The sequence below is a fragment of the Hyla sarda genome, unplaced genomic scaffold, assembly GCF_029499605.1.
Source record: "Hyla sarda isolate aHylSar1 unplaced genomic scaffold, aHylSar1.hap1 scaffold_513, whole genome shotgun sequence".
NCBI lineage: Eukaryota > Metazoa > Chordata > Amphibia > Anura > Hylidae > Hyla > Hyla sarda.
This window is the reverse complement of record NW_026610524.1, coordinates 40,538-59,157: the sequence shown is the minus strand read 5'-3', so window position 1 is coordinate 59,157 and position 18,620 is coordinate 40,538. Positions and strand designations below refer to the sequence as shown.

At 46.1% G+C, this 18,620-nt stretch overlaps 8 non-coding genes across 8 annotated transcripts; all 8 read right to left on the bottom strand.

Moving 5' to 3' along the window:
* Window positions 1–698: 698 nt before the first annotated feature.
* LOC130338109 (U2 spliceosomal RNA) lies at window positions 699–889 on the bottom strand. Its single transcript, XR_008878871.1, has one exon. It is a non-coding gene; the product is annotated as a U2 spliceosomal RNA (small nuclear RNA).
* A 2,106-nt stretch (window positions 890–2,995) lies between these two features.
* LOC130338108 (U2 spliceosomal RNA) lies at window positions 2,996–3,186 on the bottom strand. Its single transcript, XR_008878870.1, has one exon. It is a non-coding gene; the product is annotated as a U2 spliceosomal RNA (small nuclear RNA).
* A 2,088-nt stretch (window positions 3,187–5,274) lies between these two features.
* Window positions 5,275–5,465, bottom strand: LOC130338107 (U2 spliceosomal RNA). Its single transcript, XR_008878869.1, has one exon. It is a non-coding gene; the product is annotated as a U2 spliceosomal RNA (small nuclear RNA).
* Window positions 5,466–7,549: 2,084 nt separating this feature from the next.
* On the bottom strand, window positions 7,550–7,740 carry LOC130338105 (U2 spliceosomal RNA). The gene has a single exon (XR_008878868.1). It is a non-coding gene; the product is annotated as a U2 spliceosomal RNA (small nuclear RNA).
* A 2,102-nt stretch (window positions 7,741–9,842) lies between these two features.
* On the bottom strand, window positions 9,843–10,033 carry LOC130338072 (U2 spliceosomal RNA). Its single transcript, XR_008878845.1, has one exon. It is a non-coding gene; the product is annotated as a U2 spliceosomal RNA (small nuclear RNA).
* Window positions 10,034–12,129: 2,096 nt separating this feature from the next.
* Window positions 12,130–12,320, bottom strand: LOC130338104 (U2 spliceosomal RNA). The gene has a single exon (XR_008878867.1). It is a non-coding gene; the product is annotated as a U2 spliceosomal RNA (small nuclear RNA).
* A 2,095-nt stretch (window positions 12,321–14,415) lies between these two features.
* Window positions 14,416–14,606, bottom strand: LOC130338103 (U2 spliceosomal RNA). Its single transcript, XR_008878866.1, has one exon. It is a non-coding gene; the product is annotated as a U2 spliceosomal RNA (small nuclear RNA).
* Window positions 14,607–16,708: 2,102 nt separating this feature from the next.
* LOC130338102 (U2 spliceosomal RNA) lies at window positions 16,709–16,899 on the bottom strand. The gene has a single exon (XR_008878865.1). It is a non-coding gene; the product is annotated as a U2 spliceosomal RNA (small nuclear RNA).
* Window positions 16,900–18,620: the final 1,721 nt, after the last annotated feature.

Sequence of the window (18,620 nt, the reverse complement as noted above, 5' to 3'; positions counted from 1 at the left end):
AGGGCCTCGCACCTTCTGATGCATCAGGTAGGTGCACAATAGCATAGCCTAACCCTCTGTACTTTGGTCTATATTGATGCGGGACATAGACAGCCAGCTGATGACCAATCCATTAGTGCAATGGATGGCTGGAAGCATTTGTCTTTGCCTTTGCAATACCACAGAAGCAATGCATGGTCAATGTACAGCAATGACACACCTGTGTGAACAGCCAGGAGACCCCCCCATGTTATGTTACATAGTTACATAGTTAGTACGGTCGAAAAAAGACATATGTCCATCAAGTTCAACCAGGGAATTAAGGGGTAGGGGTGTGGCGCGATATTGGGGAAGGGATGAGATTTTATATTTCTTCATAAGCATTAATCTTATTTTGTCAATTAGGAACATTCAGCACCCACCCGCTATCAAGGCAGCTGCCTATCATGTCATGCCCTACCTGCACAGGTGTGCTGGCTACTCAAATGATCCAATTAAGGAGGCCATTTAGTCAGCAGCAGCAGAAGTCCTGTGCCTGGACGCTCCAACAGCGGCCAGACACAAGCAGAAGCAGCAGAAGCAGCAGCAGCACCACCTTTTGTTTTTTGGCTGCAGCAGCAGCAGCAGCAGCAGCAGCAAGGCCCACAGGGCTGGCTAGCTGGCTAGCCAGCAAGCAGGTAGCAATGAAAGTAGGAATCTTTCTTTTTAACCCTGTAAGGGGGTGGTGCACTGTACCCGAAGATACTGCCATATCGGGTCAATGCATAGGGCGACGGAAGCAAGCTTCGAAATCGGCCCCCGTTCTCAAAAATCCATTTAATATATGGTCCCCAGATAGGGGACGTATCAGATATTAAACTGATAAGAACAGATACTACACTTGATCTTAGCCAAAAGGCCGAGAAGCGATAACCGTGAAAGGGGCGGGCCCAACAAGGTCCCCTTCATGGGCACTATCACTGCTTGCTGTCAGGGAGGCTGCCAGACAATTTTCCATGCACACTCTGGGCTGGGGGGCAGTCAACCACCAGTACACACAGCAGAACCTAAACCCATACCATTATTGCTAAGCAGCAAGACAGGGGCCCATTGCACTCCCACGGGGCCTTTTTAAATGCAATCCATAACCCGGATTTGCCAGGAACCCTTCTTACTCCTCCTACTTGCATGTGACACTGGGCTTAGGATCTGCATAGGAAACACACACACAAGCACACACCTACCTTTGTTGCCTGCAGATGCCTCCTTGGCTGTCCCCAAACGGTATCAAACCAACACCCACGGGAAGCTGTAAGCATAGAGGACATGCCTGCACCCCATTGGACTTACCTGTGTGGGTTAAATCCGGGTTATTTGACAACCTATGGCGGTGATGGTTCTGCTCAGGCAGAGCAGTGCTGATGCTCCTCATAAAGCTGTCGCTGCTGTGAAGGTTCTAGGTGACATCACAATCCCTATGGTTACATACACAACAAAGCTGGGTTGTTGTTGTTTACACTCTGCAAGGCCTGTGGAAGTGAGTGACATCATAGCACTGTAGTTCTGAGGGTTCTAGATGGATGCAACAATCTCCTGTTGCTTCTATGAAGGCCATAATAGACGACATCACCAAACAGCTCCATAGTCACATACACAGCAAAGGAGAGATGTTGTTTACACCTAGTGATGTCAGTGGTATTGAGTGACATCACAGCACAGTGCTAAGGCTCCTGGGCCTGGACACAGCAGCGGCTGCAATATCTCAACGGAGAATACGTTTATATATATGTGTGTGTGTGCGCGTATATATATATATATATATATATATATATATATATATATATATATATATATATCTCCGCCGAAATCACTTTTAAACCCATTTCCACCTTTTTTTCCCTTCTCTTCCTCTTACTTTTTTTCACGTTTTTTTACGTTTTTCTCCTTTTCGCCTCTTTTCTGGGCGTATTATTCTTCTTTTTCTTCTTTTTTTTCGTCTAATGCATACCCCATCAGTGCAGCAATGCTTATTCAATACCGCCAGCAGATGGAGACACTGGGGGATAATTTTCTAAGGATTTATACTGATTTTTCCTGTCTGAATTTGTCGCACAGAAAGTTGCAGGCCAAATATGTGTGACATTTCTGCGACTTTAGCTTCTAGAGCATTTTTACAACATTATACATAGGTGCTGAATACATAAAAAGCGACTGTTCAGCGACAGACAAGTCGCATCGGCTGAAAGTAGGCCAGAATGTCAGTCCATGTTGGAGCAGGTTTAGATACAGTCTAAAGCATAGATCTCAAAGTCTGTGCACAGAATTTAGCAAGGGCCTCGCACCTTCTGATGCATCAGGTAGGTGCACTATAGCATAGCCTAACCCTCTGTACTTTGGTCTATATTGATGCGGGACATAGACAGCCAGCTGATGACCAATCCATTAGTGCAATGGATGGCTGGAAGCATTTGTCTTTGCCTTTGCAATACCACAGAAGCAATGCATGGTCAATGTACAGCAATGACACACCTGTGTGAACAGCCAGGAGACCCCCCCATGTTATGTTACATAGTTACATAGTTAGTACGGTCGAAAAAAGACATATGTCCATCAAGTTCAACCAGGGAATTAAGGGGTAGGGGTGTGGCGCGATATTGGGGAAGGGATGAGATTTTATATTTCTTCATAAGCATTAATCTTATTTTGTCAATTAGGAACATTCAGCACCCACCCGCTATCAAGGCAGCTGCCTATCATGTCATGCCCTACCTGCACAGGTGTGCTGGCTACTCAAATGATCCAATTAAGGAGGCCATTTAGTCAGCAGCAGCAGAAGTCCTGTGCCTGGACGCTCCAACAGCGGCCAGACACAAGCAGAAGCAGCAGAAGCAGCAGCAGCACCACCTTTTGTTTTTTGGCTGCAGCAGCAGCAGCAGCAGCAGCAGCAGCAGCAGCAAGGCCCACAGGGCTGGCTAGCTGGCTAGCCAGCAAGCAGGTAGCAATGAAAGTAGGAATCTTTCTTTTTAACCCTGTAAGGGGGTGGTGCACTGTACCCGAAGATACTGCCATATCGGGTCAATGCATAGGGCGACGGAAGCAAGCTTCGAAATCGGCCCCCGTTCTCAAAAATCCATTTAATATATGGTCCCCAGATAGGGGACGTATCAGATATTAAACTGATAAGAACAGATACTACACTTGATCTTAGCCAAAAGGCCGAGAAGCGATAACCGTGAAAGGGGCGGGCCCAACAAGGTCCCCTTCATGGGCACTATCACTGCTTGCTGTCAGGGAGGCTGCCAGACAATTTTCCATGCACACTCTGGGCTGGGGGGCAGTCAACCACCAGTACACACAGCAGAACCTAAACCCATACCATTATTGCTAAGCAGCAAGACAGGGGCCCATTGCACTCCCACGGGGCCTTTTTAAATGCAATCCATAACCCGGATTTGCCAGGAACCCTTCTTACTCCTCCTACTTGCATGTGACACTGGGCTTAGGATCTGCATAGGAAACACACACACAAGCACACACCTACCTTTGTTGCCTGCAGATGCCTCCTTGGCTGTCCCCAAACGGTATCAAACCAACACCCACGGGAAGCTGTAAGCATAGAGGACATGCCTGCACCCCATTGGACTTACCTGTGTGGGTTAAATCCGGGTTATTTGACAACCTATGGCGGTGATGGTTCTGCTCAGGCAGAGCAGTGCTGATGCTCCTCATAAAGCTGTCGCTGCTGTGAAGGTTCTAGGTGACATCACAATCCCTATGGTTACATACACAACAAAGCTGGGTTGTTGTTGTTTACACTCTGCAAGGCCTGTGGAAGTGAGTGACATCATAGCACTGTAATTCTGAGGGTTCTAGATGGATGCAACAATCTCCTGTTGCTTCTATGAAGGCCATAATAGACGACATCACCAAACAGCTCCATAGTCACATACACAGCAAAGGAGAGATGTTGTTTACACCTAGTGATGTCAGTGGTATTGAGTGACATCACAGCACAGTGCTAAGGCTCCTGGGCCTGGACACAGCAGCGGCTGCAATATCTCAACGGAGAATACGTTTATATATATGTGTGTGTGTGCGCGTATATATATATATATATATATATATATATATATATATATATATATATTTCTCCGCCGAAATCACTTTTAAACCCATTTCCACCTTTTTTTCCCTTCTCTTCCTCTTACTTTTTTTTCACGTTTTTTTACGTTTTTCTCCTTTTCGCCTCTTTTCTGGGCGTATTATTCTTCTTTTTCTTCTTTTTTTTCGTCTAATGCATACCCCATCAGTGCAGCAATGCTTATTCAATACCGCCAGCAGATGGAGACACTGGGGGATAATTTTCTAAGGATTTATACTGATTTTTCCTGTCTGAATTTGTCGCACAGAAAGTTGCAGGCCAAATATGTGTGACATTTCTGCGACTTTAGCTTCTAGAGCATTTTTACAACATTATACATAGGTGCTGAATACATAAAAAGCGACTGTTCAGCGACAGACAAGTCGCATCGGCTGAAAGTAGGCCAGAATGTCAGTCCATGTTGGAGCAGGTTTAGATACAGTCTAAAGCATAGATCTCAAAGTCTGTGCACAGAATTTAGCAAGGGCCTCGCACCTTCTGATGCATCAGGTAGGTGCACTATAGCATAGCCTAACCCTCTGTACTTTGGTCTATATTGATGCGGGACATAGACAGCCAGCTGATGACCAATCCATTAGTGCAATGGATGGCTGGAAGCATTTGTCTTTGCCTTTGCAATACCACAGAAGCAATGCATGGTCAATGTACAGCAATGACACACCTGTGTGAACAGCCAGGAGACCCCCCCATGTTATGTTACATAGTTACATAGTTAGTACGGTCGAAAAAAGACATATGTCCATCAAGTTCAACCAGGGAATTAAGGGGTAGGGGTGTGGCGCGATATTGGGGAAGGGATGAGATTTTATATTTCTTCATAAGCATTAATCTTATTTTGTCAATTAGGAACATTCAGCACCCACCCGCTATCAAGGCAGCTGCCTATCATGTCATGCCCTACCTGCACAGGTGTGCTGGCTACTCAAATGATCCAATTAAGGAGGCCATTTAGTCAGCAGCAGCAGAAGTCCTGTGCCTGGACGCTCCAACAGCGGCCAGACACAAGCAGAAGCAGCAGAAGCAGCAGCAGCACCACCTTTTGTTTTTTGGCTGCAGCAGCAGCAGCAGCAGCAAGGCCCACAGGGCTGGCTAGCTGGCTAGCCAGCAAGCAGGTAGCAATGAAAGTAGGAATCTTTCTTTTTAACCCTGTAAGGGGGTGGTGCACTGTACCCGAAGATACTGCCATATCGGGTCAATGCATAGGGCGACGGAAGCAAGCTTCGAAATCGGCCCCCGTTCTCAAAAATCCATTTAATATATGGTCCCCAGATAGGGGACGTATCAGATATTAAACTGATAAGAACAGATACTACACTTGATCTTAGCCAAAAGGCCGAGAAGCGATAACCGTGAAAGGGGCGGGCCCAACAAGGTCCCCTTCATGGGCACTATCACTGCTTGCTGTCAGGGAGGCTGCCAGACAATTTTCCATGCACACTCTGGGCTGGGGGGCAGTCAACCACCAGTACACACAGCAGAACCTAAACCCATACCATTATTGCTAAGCAGCAAGACAGGGGCCCATTGCACTCCCACGGGGCCTTTTTAAATGCAATCCATAACCCGGATTTGCCAGGAACCCTTCTTACTCCTCCTACTTGCATGTGACACTGGGCTTAGGATCTGCATAGGAAACACACACACAAGCACACACCTACCTTTGTTGCCTGCAGATGCCTCCTTGGCTGTCCCCAAACGGTATCAAACCAACACCCACGGGAAGCTGTAAGCATAGAGGACATGCCTGCACCCCATTGGACTTACCTGTGTGGGTTAAATCCGGGTTATTTGACAACCTATGGCGGTGATGGTTCTGCTCAGGCAGAGCAGTGCTGATGCTCCTCATAAAGCTGTCGCTGCTGTGAAGGTTCTAGGTGACATCACAATCCCTATGGTTACATACACAACAAAGCTGGGTTGTTGTTGTTTACACTCTGCAAGGCCTGTGGAAGTGAGTGACATCATAGCACTGTAGTTCTGAGGGTTCTAGATGGATGCAACAATCTCCTGTTGCTTCTATGAAGGCCATAATAGACGACATCACCAAACAGCTCCATAGTCACATACACAGCAAAGGAGAGATGTTGTTTACACCTAGTGATGTCAGTGGTATTGAGTGACATCACAGCACAGTGCTAAGGCTCCTGGGCCTGGACACAGCAGCGGCTGCAATATCTCAACGGAGAATACGTTTATATATATGTGTGTGTGTGCGCGTATATATATATATATATATATATATATATATATATATTTCTCCGCCGAAATCACTTTTAAACCCATTTCCACCTTTTTTTCCCTTCTCTTCCTCTTACTTTTTTTTCACGTTTTTTTACGTTTTTCTCCTTTTCGCCTCTTTTCTGGGCGTATTATTCTTCTTTTTCTTCTTTTTTTTCGTCTAATGCATACCCCATCAGTGCAGCAATGCTTATTCAATACCGCCAGCAGATGGAGACACTGGGGGATAATTTTCTAAGGATTTATACTGATTTTTCCTGTCTGAATTTGTCGCACAGAAAGTTGCAGGCCAAATATGTGTGACATTTCTGCGACTTTAGCTTCTAGAGCATTTTTACAACATTATACATAGGTGCTGAATACATAAAAAGCGACTGTTCAGCGACAGACAAGTCGCATCGGCTGAAAGTAGGCCAGAATGTCAGTCCATGTTGGAGCAGGTTTAGATACAGTCTAAAGCATAGATCTCAAAGTCTGTGCACAGAATTTAGCAAGGGCCTCGCACCTTCTGATGCATCAGGTAGGTGCACTATAGCATAGCCTAACCCTCTGTACTTTGGTCTATATTGATGCGGGACATAGACAGCCAGCTGATGACCAATCCATTAGTGCAATGGATGGCTGGAAGCATTTGTCTTTGCCTTTGCAATACCACAGAAGCAATGCATGGTCAATGTACAGCAATGACACACCTGTGTGAACAGCCAGGAGACCCCCCCATGTTATGTTACATAGTTACATAGTTAGTACGGTCGAAAAAAGACATATGTCCATCAAGTTCAACCAGGGAATTAAGGGGTAGGGGTGTGGCGCGATATTGGGGAAGGGATGAGATTTTATATTTCTTCATAAGCATTAATCTTATTTTGTCAATTAGGAACATTCAGCACCCACCCGCTATCAAGGCAGCTGCCTATCATGTCATGCCCTACCTGCACAGGTGTGCTGGCTACTCAAATGATCCAATTAAGGAGGCCATTTAGTCAGCAGCAGCAGAAGTCCTGTGCCTGGACGCTCCAACAGCGGCCAGACACAAGCAGAAGCAGCAGAAGCAGCAGCAGCACCACCTTTTGTTTTTTGGCTGCAGCAGCAGCAGCAGCAGCAGCAGCAAGGCCCACAGGGCTGGCTAGCTGGCTAGCCAGCAAGCAGGTAGCAATGAAAGTAGGAATCTTTCTTTTTAACCCTGTAAGGGGGTGGTGCACTGTACCCGAAGATACTGCCATATCGGGTCAATGCATAGGGCGACGGAAGCAAGCTTCGAAATCGGCCCCCGTTCTCAAAAATCCATTTAATATATGGTCCCCAGATAGGGGACGTATCAGATATTAAACTGATAAGAACAGATACTACACTTGATCTTAGCCAAAAGGCCGAGAAGCGATAACCGTGAAAGGGGCGGGCCCAACAAGGTCCCCTTCATGGGCACTATCACTGCTTGCTGTCAGGGAGGCTGCCAGACAATTTTCCATGCACACTCTGGGCTGGGGGGCAGTCAACCACCAGTACACACAGCAGAACCTAAACCCATACCATTATTGCTAAGCAGCAAGACAGGGGCCCATTGCACTCCCACGGGGCCTTTTTAAATGCAATCCATAACCCGGATTTGCCAGGAACCCTTCTTACTCCTCCTACTTGCATGTGACACTGGGCTTAGGATCTGCATAGGAAACACACACACAAGCACACACCTACCTTTGTTGCCTGCAGATGCCTCCTTGGCTGTCCCCAAACGGTATCAAACCAACACCCACGGGAAGCTGTAAGCATAGAGGACATGCCTGCACCCCATTGGACTTACCTGTGTGGGTTAAATCCGGGTTATTTGACAACCTATGGCGGTGATGGTTCTGCTCAGGCAGAGCAGTGCTGATGCTCCTCATAAAGCTGTCGCTGCTGTGAAGGTTCTAGGTGACATCACAATCCCTATGGTTACATACACAACAAAGCTGGGTTGTTGTTGTTTACACTCTGCAAGGCCTGTGGAAGTGAGTGACATCATAGCACTGTAGTTCTGAGGGTTCTAGATGGATGCAACAATCTCCTGTTGCTTCTATGAAGGCCATAATAGACGACATCACCAAACAGCTCCATAGTCACATACACAGCAAAGGAGAGATGTTGTTTACACCTAGTGATGTCAGTGGTATTGAGTGACATCACAGCACAGTGCTAAGGCTCCTGGGCCTGGACACAGCAGCGGCTGCAATATCTCAACGGAGAATACGTTTATATATATGTGTGTGTGTGCGCGTATATATATATATATATATATATATATATATATATATATATATTTCTCCGCCGAAATCACTTTTAAACCCATTTCCACCTTTTTTTCCCTTCTCTTCCTCTTACTTTTTTTTCACGTTTTTTTACGTTTTTCTCCTTTTCGCCTCTTTTCTGGGCGTATTATTCTTCTTTTTCTTCTTTTTTTTCGTCTAATGCATACCCCATCAGTGCAGCAATGCTTATTCAATACCGCCAGCAGATGGAGACACTGGGGGATAATTTTCTAAGGATTTATACTGATTTTTCCTGTCTGAATTTGTCGCACAGAAAGTTGCAGGCCAAATATGTGTGACATTTCTGCGACTTTAGCTTCTAGAGCATTTTTACAACATTATACATAGGTGCTGAATACATAAAAAGCGACTGTTCAGCGACAGACAAGTCGCATCGGCTGAAAGTAGGCCAGAATGTCAGTCCATGTTGGAGCAGGTTTAGATACAGTCTAAAGCATAGATCTCAAAGTCTGTGCACAGAATTTAGCAAGGGCCTCGCACCTTCTGATGCATCAGGTAGGTGCACTATAGCATAGCCTAACCCTCTGTACTTTGGTCTATATTGATGCGGGACATAGACAGCCAGCTGATGACCAATCCATTAGTGCAATGGATGGCTGGAAGCATTTGTCTTTGCCTTTGCAATACCACAGAAGCAATGCATGGTCAATGTACAGCAATGACACACCTGTGTGAACAGCCAGGAGACCCCCCCATGTTATGTTACATAGTTACATAGTTAGTACGGTCGAAAAAAGACATATGTCCATCAAGTTCAACCAGGGAATTAAGGGGTAGGGGTGTGGCGCGATATTGGGGAAGGGATGAGATTTTATATTTCTTCATAAGCATTAATCTTATTTTGTCAATTAGGAACATTCAGCACCCACCCGCTATCAAGGCAGCTGCCTATCATGTCATGCCCTACCTGCACAGGTGTGCTGGCTACTCAAATGATCCAATTAAGGAGGCCATTTAGTCAGCAGCAGCAGAAGTCCTGTGCCTGGACGCTCCAACAGCGGCCAGACACAAGCAGAAGCAGCAGAAGCAGCAGAAGCAGCAGCAGCACCACCTTTTGTTTTTTGGCTGCAGCAGCAGCAGCAGCAGCAGCAGCAGCAAGGCCCACAGGGCTGGCTAGCTGGCTAGCCAGCAAGCAGGTAGCAATGAAAGTAGGAATCTTTCTTTTTAACCCTGTAAGGTGGTGGTGCACTGTACCCGAAGATACTGCCATATCGGGTCAATGCATAGGGCGACGGAAGCAAGCTTCGAAATCGGCCCCCGTTCTCAAAAATCCATTTAATATATGGTCCCCAGATAGGGGACGTATCAGATATTAAACTGATAAGAACAGATACTACACTTGATCTTAGCCAAAAGGCCGAGAAGCGATAACCGTGAAAGGGGCGGGCCCAACAAGGTCCCCTTCATGGGCACTATCACTGCTTGCTGTCAGGGAGGCTGCCAGACCATTTTCCATGCACACTCTGGGCTGGGGGGCAGTCAACCACCAGTACACACAGCAGAACCTAAACCCATACCATTATTGCTAAGCAGCAAGACAGGGGCCCATTGCACTCCCACGGGGCCTTTTTAAATGCAATCCATAACCCGGATTTGCCAGGAACCCTTCTTACTCCTCCTACTTGCATGTGACACTGGGCTTAGGATCTGCATAGGAAACACACACACAAGCACACACCTACCTTTGTTGCCTGCAGATGCCTCCTTGGCTGTCCCCAAACGGTATCAAACCAACACCCACGGGAAGCTGTAAGCATAGAGGACATGCCTGCACCCCATTGGACTTACCTGTGTGGGTTAAATCCGGGTTATTTGACAACCTATGGCGGTGATGGTTCTGCTCAGGCAGAGCAGTGCTGATGCTCCTCATAAAGCTGTCGCTGCTGTGAAGGTTCTAGGTGACATCACAATCCCTATGGTTACATACACAACAAAGCTGGGTTGTTGTTGTTTACACTCTGCAAGGCCTGTGGAAGTGAGTGACATCATAGCACTGTAGTTCTGAGGGTTCTAGATGGATGCAACAATCTCCTGTTGCTTCTATGAAGGCCATAATAGACGACATCACCAAACAGCTCCATAGTCACATACACAGCAAAGGAGAGATGTTGTTTACACCTAGTGATGTCAGTGGTATTGAGTGACATCACAGCACAGTGCTAAGGCTCCTGGGCCTGGACACAGCAGCGGCTGCAATATCTCAACGGAGAATACGTTTATATATATGTGTGTGTGTGCGCGTATATATATATATATATATATATATATATATATATATATATATTTCTCCGCCGAAATCACTTTTAAACCCATTTCCACCTTTTTTTCCCTTCTCTTCCTCTTACTTTTTTTTCACGTTTTTTTACGTTTTTCTCCTTTTCGCCTCTTTTCTGGGCGTATTATTCTTCTTTTTCTTCTTTTTTTTCGTCTAATGCATACCCCATCAGTGCAGCAATGCTTATTCAATACCGCCAGCAGATGGAGACACTGGGGGATAATTTTCTAAGGATTTATACTGATTTTTCCTGTCTGAATTTGTCGCACAGAAAGTTGCAGGCCAAATATGTGTGACATTTCTGCGACTTTAGCTTCTAGAGCATTTTTACAACATTATACATAGGTGCTGAATACATAAAAAGCGACTGTTCAGCGACAGACAAGTCGCATCGGCTGAAAGTAGGCCAGAATGTCAGTCCATGTTGGAGCAGGTTTAGATACAGTCTAAAGCATAGATCTCAAAGTCTGTGCACAGAATTTAGCAAGGGCCTCGCACCTTCTGATGCATCAGGTAGGTGCACTATAGCATAGCCTAACCCTCTGTACTTTGGTCTATATTGATGCGGGACATAGACAGCCAGCTGATGACCAATCCATTAGTGCAATGGATGGCTGGAAGCATTTGTCTTTGCCTTTGCAATACCACAGAAGCAATGCATGGTCAATGTACAGCAATGACACACCTGTGTGAACAGCCAGGAGACCCCCCCATGTTATGTTACATAGTTACATAGTTAGTACGGTCGAAAAAAGACATATGTCCATCAAGTTCAACCAGGGAATTAAGGGGTAGGGGTGTGGCGCGATATTGGGGAAGGGATGAGATTTTATATTTCTTCATAAGCATTAATCTTATTTTGTCAATTAGGAACATTCAGCACCCACCCGCTATCAAGGTAGCTGCCTATCATGTCATGCCCTACCTGCACAGGTGTGCTGGCTACTCAAATGATCCAATTAAGGAGGCCATTTAGTCAGCAGCAGCAGAAGTCCTGTGCCTGGACGCTCCAACAGCGGCCAGACACAAGCAGAAGCAGCAGAAGCAGCAGCAGCACCACCTTTTGTTTTTTGGCTGCAGCAGCAGCAGCAGCAGCAGCAGCAGCAGCAAGGCCCACAGGGCTGGCTAGCTGGCTAGCCAGCAAGCAGGTAGCAATGAAAGTAGGAATCTTTCTTTTTAACCCTGTAAGGGGGTGGTGCACTGTACCCGAAGATACTGCCATATCGGGTCAATGCATAGGGCGACGGAAGCAAGCTTCGAAATCGGCCCCCGTTCTCAAAAATCCATTTAATATATGGTCCCCAGATAGGGGACGTATCAGATATTAAACTGATAAGAACAGATACTACACTTGATCTTAGCCAAAAGGCCGAGAAGCGATAACCGTGAAAGGGGCGGGCCCAACAAGGTCCCCTTCATGGGCACTATCACTGCTTGCTGTCAGGGAGGCTGCCAGACAATTTTCCATGCACACTCTGGGCTGGGGGGCAGTCAACCACCAGTACACACAGCAGAACCTAAACCCATACCATTATTGCTAAGCAGCAAGACAGGGGCCCATTGCACTCCCACGGGGCCTTTTTAAATGCAATCCATAACCCGGATTTGCCAGGAACCCTTCTTACTCCTCCTACTTGCATGTGACACTGGGCTTAGGATCTGCATAGGAAACACACACACAAGCACACACCTACCTTTGTTGCCTGCAGATGCCTCCTTGGCTGTCCCCAAACGGTATCAAACCAACACCCACGGGAAGCTGTAAGCATAGAGGACATGCCTGCACCCCATTGGACTTACCTGTGTGGGTTAAATCCGGGTTATTTGACAACCTATGGCGGTGATGGTTCTGCTCAGGCAGAGCAGTGCTGATGCTCCTCATAAAGCTGTCGCTGCTGTGAAGGTTCTAGGTGACATCACAATCCCTATGGTTACATACACAACAAAGCTGGGTTGTTGTTGTTTACACTCTGCAAGGCCTGTGGAAGTGAGTGACATCATAGCACTGTAGTTCTGAGGGTTCTAGATGGATGCAACAATCTCCTGTTGCTTCTATGAAGGCCATAATAGACGACATCACCAAACAGCTCCATAGTCACATACACAGCAAAGGAGAGATGTTGTTTACTTACACCTAGTGATGTCAGTGGTATTGAGTGACATCACAGCACAGTGCTAAGGCTCCTGGGCCTGGACACAGCAGCGGCTGCAATATCTCAACGGAGAATACGTTTATATATATGTGTGTGTGTGCGCGTATATATATATATATATATATATATATATATATATATATATATATATTTCTCCGCCGAAATCACTTTTAAACCCATTTCCACCTTTTTTTCCCTTCTCTTCCTCTTACTTTTTTTTCACGTTTTTTTACGTTTTTCTCCTTTTCGCCTCTTTTCTGGGCGTATTATTCTTCTTTTTCTTCTTTTTTTTCGTCTAATGCATACCCCATCAGTGCAGCAATGCTTATTCAATACCGCCAGCAGATGGAGACACTGGGGGATAATTTTCTAAGGATTTATACTGATTTTTCCTGTCTGAATTTGTCGCACAGAAAGTTGCAGGCCAAATATGTGTGACATTTCTGCGACTTTAGCTTCTAGAGCATTTTTACAACATTATACATAGGTGCTGAATACATAAAAAGCGACTGTTCAGCGACAGACAAGTCGCATCGGCTGAAAGTAGGCCAGAATGTCAGTCCATGTTGGAGCAGGTTTAGATACAGTCTAAAGCATAGATCTCAAAGTCTGTGCACAGAATTTAGCAAGGGCCTCGCACCTTCTGATGCATCAGGTAGGTGCACTATAGCATAGCCTAACCCTCTGTACTTTGGTCTATATTGATGCGGGACATAGACAGCCAGCTGATGACCAATCCATTAGTGCAATGGATGGCTGGAAGCATTTGTCTTTGCCTTTGCAATACCACAGAAGCAATGCATGGTCAATGTACAGCAATGACACACCTGTGTGAACAGCCAGGAGACCCCCCCATGTTATGTTACATAGTTACATAGTTAGTACGGTCGAAAAAAGACATATGTCCATCAAGTTCAACCAGGGAATTAAGGGGTAGGGGTGTGGCGCGATATTGGGGAAGGGATGAGATTTTATATTTCTTCATAAGCATTAATCTTATTTTGTCAATTAGGAACATTCAGCACCCACCCGCTATCAAGGCAGCTGCCTATCATGTCATGCCCTACCTGCACAGGTGTGCTGGCTACTCAAATGATCCAATTAAGGAGGCCATTTAGTCAGCAGCAGCAGAAGTCCTGTGCCTGGACGCTCCAACAGCGGCCAGACACAAGCAGAAGCAGCAGAAGCAGCAGCACCACCTTTTGTTTTTTGGCTGCAGCAGCAGCAGCAGCAGCAGCAGCAAGGCCCACAGGGCTGGCTAGCTGGCTAGCCAGCAAGCAGGTAGCAATGAAAGTAGGAATCTTTCTTTTTAACCCTGTAAGGGGGTGGTGCACTGTACCCGAAGATACTGCCATATCGGGTCAATGCATAGGGCGACGGAAGCAAGCTTCGAAATCGGCCCCCGTTCTCAAAAATCCATTTAATATATGGTCCCCAGATAGGGGACGTATCAGATATTAAACTGATAAGAACAGATACTACACTTGATCTTAGCCAAAAGGCCGAGAAGCGATAACCGTGAAAGGGGCGGGCCCAACAAGGTCCCCTTCATGGGCACTATCACTGCTTGCTGTCAGGGAGGCTGCCAGACAATTTTCCATGCACACTCTGGGCTGGGGGGCAGTCAACCACCAGTACACACAGCAGAACCTAAACCCATACCATTATTGCTAAGCAGCAAGACAGGGGCCCATTGCACTCCCACGGGGCCTTTTTAAATGCAATCCATAACCCGGATTTGCCAGGAACCCTTCTTACTCCTCCTACTTGCATGTGACACTGGGCTTAGGATCTGCATAGGAAACACACACACAAGCACACACCTACCTTTGTTGCCTGCAGATGCCTCCTTGGCTTTCCCCAAACGGTATCAAACCAACACCCACGGGAAGCTGTAAGCATAGAGGACATGCCTGCACCCCATTGGACTTACCTGTGTGGGTTAAATCCGGGTTATTTGACAACCTATGGCGGTGATGGTTCTGCTCAGGCAGAGCAGTGCTGATGCTCCTCATAAAGCTGTCGCTGCTGTGAAGGTTCTAGGTGACATCACAATCCCTATGGTTACATACACAACAAAGCTGGGTTGTTGTTGTTTACACTCTGCAAGGCCTGTGGAAGTGAGTGACATCATAGCACTGTAGTTCTGAGGGTTCTAGATGGATGCAACAATCTCCTGTTGCTTCTATGAAGGCCATAATAGACGACATCACCAAACAGCTCCATAGTCACATACACAGCAAAGGAGAGATGTTGTTTACACCTAGTGATGTCAGTGGTATTGAGTGACATCACAGCACAGTGCTAAGGCTCCTGGGCCTGGACACAGCAGCGGCTGCAATATCTCAACGGAGAATACGTTTATATATATGTGTGTGTGTGCGCGTATATATATATATATATATATATATATATATATATATATATATTTCTCCGCCGAAATCACTTTTAAACCCATTTCCACCTTTTTTTCCCTTCTCTTCCTCTTACTTTTTTTTCACGTTTTTTTACGTTTTTCTCCTTTTCGCCTCTTTTCTGGGCGTATTATTCTTCTTTTTCTTCTTTTTTTTCGTCTAATGCATACCCCATCAGTGCAGCAATGCTTATTCAATACCGCCAGCAGATGGAGACACTGGGGGATAATTTTCTAAGGATTTATACTGATTTTTCCTGTCTGAATTTGTCGCACAGAAAGTTGCAGGCCAAATATGTGTGACATTTCTGCGACTTTAGCTTCTAGAGCATTTTTACAACATTATACATAGGTGCTGAATACATAAAAAGCGACTGTTCAGCGACAGACAAGTCGCATCGGCTGAAAGTAGGCCAGAATGTCAGTCCATGTTGGAGCAGGTTTAGATACAGTCTAAAGCATAGATCTCAAAGTCTGTGCACAGAATTTAGCAAGGGCCTCGCACCTTCTGATGCATCAGGTAGGTGCACTATAGCATAGCCTAACCCTCTGTACTTTGGTCTATATTGATGCGGGACATAGACAGCCAGCTGATGACCAATCCATTAGTGCAATGGATGGCTGGAAGCATTTGTCTTTGCCTTTGCAATACCACAGAAGCAATGCATGGTCAATGTACAGCAATGACACACCTGTGTGAACAGCCAGGAGACCCCCCCATGTTATGTTACATAGTTACATAGTTAGTACGGTCGAAAAAAGACATATGTCCATCAAGTTCAACCAGGGAATTAAGGGGTAGGGGTGTGGCGCGATATTGGGGAAGGGATGAGATTTTATATTTCTTCATAAGCATTAATCTTATTTTGTCAATTAGGAACATTCAGCACCCACCCGCTATCAAGGCAGCTGCCTATCATGTCATGCCCTACCTGCACAGGTGTGCTGGCTACTCAAATGATCCAATTAAGGAGGCCATTTAGTCAGCAGCAGCAGAAGTCCTGTGCCTGGACGCTCCAACAGCGGCCAGACACAAGCAGAAGCAGCAGAAGCAGCAGAAGCAGCAGCAGCACCACCTTTTGTTTTTTGGCTGCAGCAGCAGCAGCAGCAGCAGCAGCAGCAAGGCCCACAGGGCTGGCTAGCTGGCTAGCCAGCAAGCAGGTAGCAATGAAAGTAGGAATCTTTCTTTTTAACCCTGTAAGGGGGTGGTGCACTGTACCCGAAGATACTGCCATATCGGGTCAATGCATAGGGCGACGGAAGCAAGCTTCGAAATCGGCCCCCGTTCTCAAAAATCCATTTAATATATGGTCCCCAGATAGGGGACGTATCAGATATTAAACTGATAAGAACAGATACTACACTTGATCTTAGCCAAAAGGCCGAGAAGCGATAACCGTGAAAGGGGCGGGCCCAACAAGGTCCCCTTCATGGGCACTATCACTGCTTGCTGTCAGGGAGGCTGCCAGACAATTTTCCATGCACACTCTGGGCTGGGGGGCAGTCAACCACCAGTACACACAGCAGAACCTAAACCCATACCATTATTGCTAAGCAGCAAGACAGGGGCCCATTGCACTCCCACGGGGCCTTTTTAAATGCAATCCATAACCCGGATTTGCCAGGAACCCTTCTTACTCCTCCTACTTGCATGTGACACTGGGCTTAGGATCTGCATAGGAAACACACACACAAGCACACACCTACCTTTGTTGCCTGCAGATGCCTCCTTGGCTGTCCCCAAACGGTATCAAACCAACACCCACGGGAAGCTGTAAGCATAGAGGACATGCCTGCACCCCATTGGACTTACCTGTGTGGGTTAAATCCGGGTTATTTGACAACCTATGGCGGTGATGGTTCTGCTCAGGCAGAGCAGTGCTGATGCTCCTCATAAAGCTGTCGCTGCTGTGAAGGTTCTAGGTGACATCACAATCCCTATGGTTACATACACAACAAAGCTGGGTTGTTGTTGTTTACACTCTGCAAGGCCTGTGGAAGTGAGTGACATCATAGCACTGTAGTTCTGAGGGTTCTAGATGGATGCAACAATCTCCTGTTGCTTCTATGAAGGCCATAATAGACGACATCACCAAACAGCTCCATAGTCACATACACAGCAAAGGAGAGATGTTGTTTACACCTAGTGATGTCAGTGGTATTGAGTGACATCACAGCACAGTGCTAAGGCTCCTGGGCCTGGACACAGCAGCGGCTGCAATATCTCAACGGAGAATACGTTTATATATATGTGTGTGTGTGCGCGTATATATATATATATATATATATATATATATATATATATATATTTCTCCGCCGAAATCACTTTTAAACCCATTTCCACCTTTTTTTCCCTTCTCTTCCTCTTACTTTTTTTTCACGTTTTTTTACGTTTTTCTCCTTTTCGCCTCTTTTCTGGGCGTATTATTCTTCTTTTTCTTCTTTTTTTTCGTCTAATGCATACCCCATCAGTGCAGCAATGCTTATTCAATACCGCCAGCAGATGGAGACACTGGGGGATAATTTTCTAAGGATTTATACTGATTTTTCCTGTCTGAATTTGTCGCACAGAAAGTTGCAGGCCAAATATGTGTGACATTTCTGCGACTTTAGCTTCTAGAGCATTTTTACAACATTATACATAGGTGCTGAATACATAAAAAGCGACTGTTCAGCGACAGACAAGTCGCATCGGCTGAAAGTAGGCCAGAATGTCAGTCCATGTTGGAGCAGGTTTAGATACAGTCTAAAGCATAGATCTCAAAGTCTGTGCACAGAATTTAGCAAGGGCCTCGCACCTTCTGATGCATCAGGTAGGTGCACTATAGCATAGCCTAACCCTCTGTACTTTGGTCTATATTGATGCGGGACATAGACAGCCAGCTGATGACCAATCCATTAGTGCAATGGATGGCTGGAAGCATTTGTCTTTGCCTTTGCAATACCACAGAAGCAATGCATGGTCAATGTACAGCAATGACACACCTGTGTGAACAGCCAGGAGACCCCCCCATGTTATGTTACATAGTTACATAGTTAGTACGGTCGAAAAAAGACATATGTCCATCAAGTTCAACCAGGGAATTAAGGGGTAGGGGTGTGGCGCGATATTGGG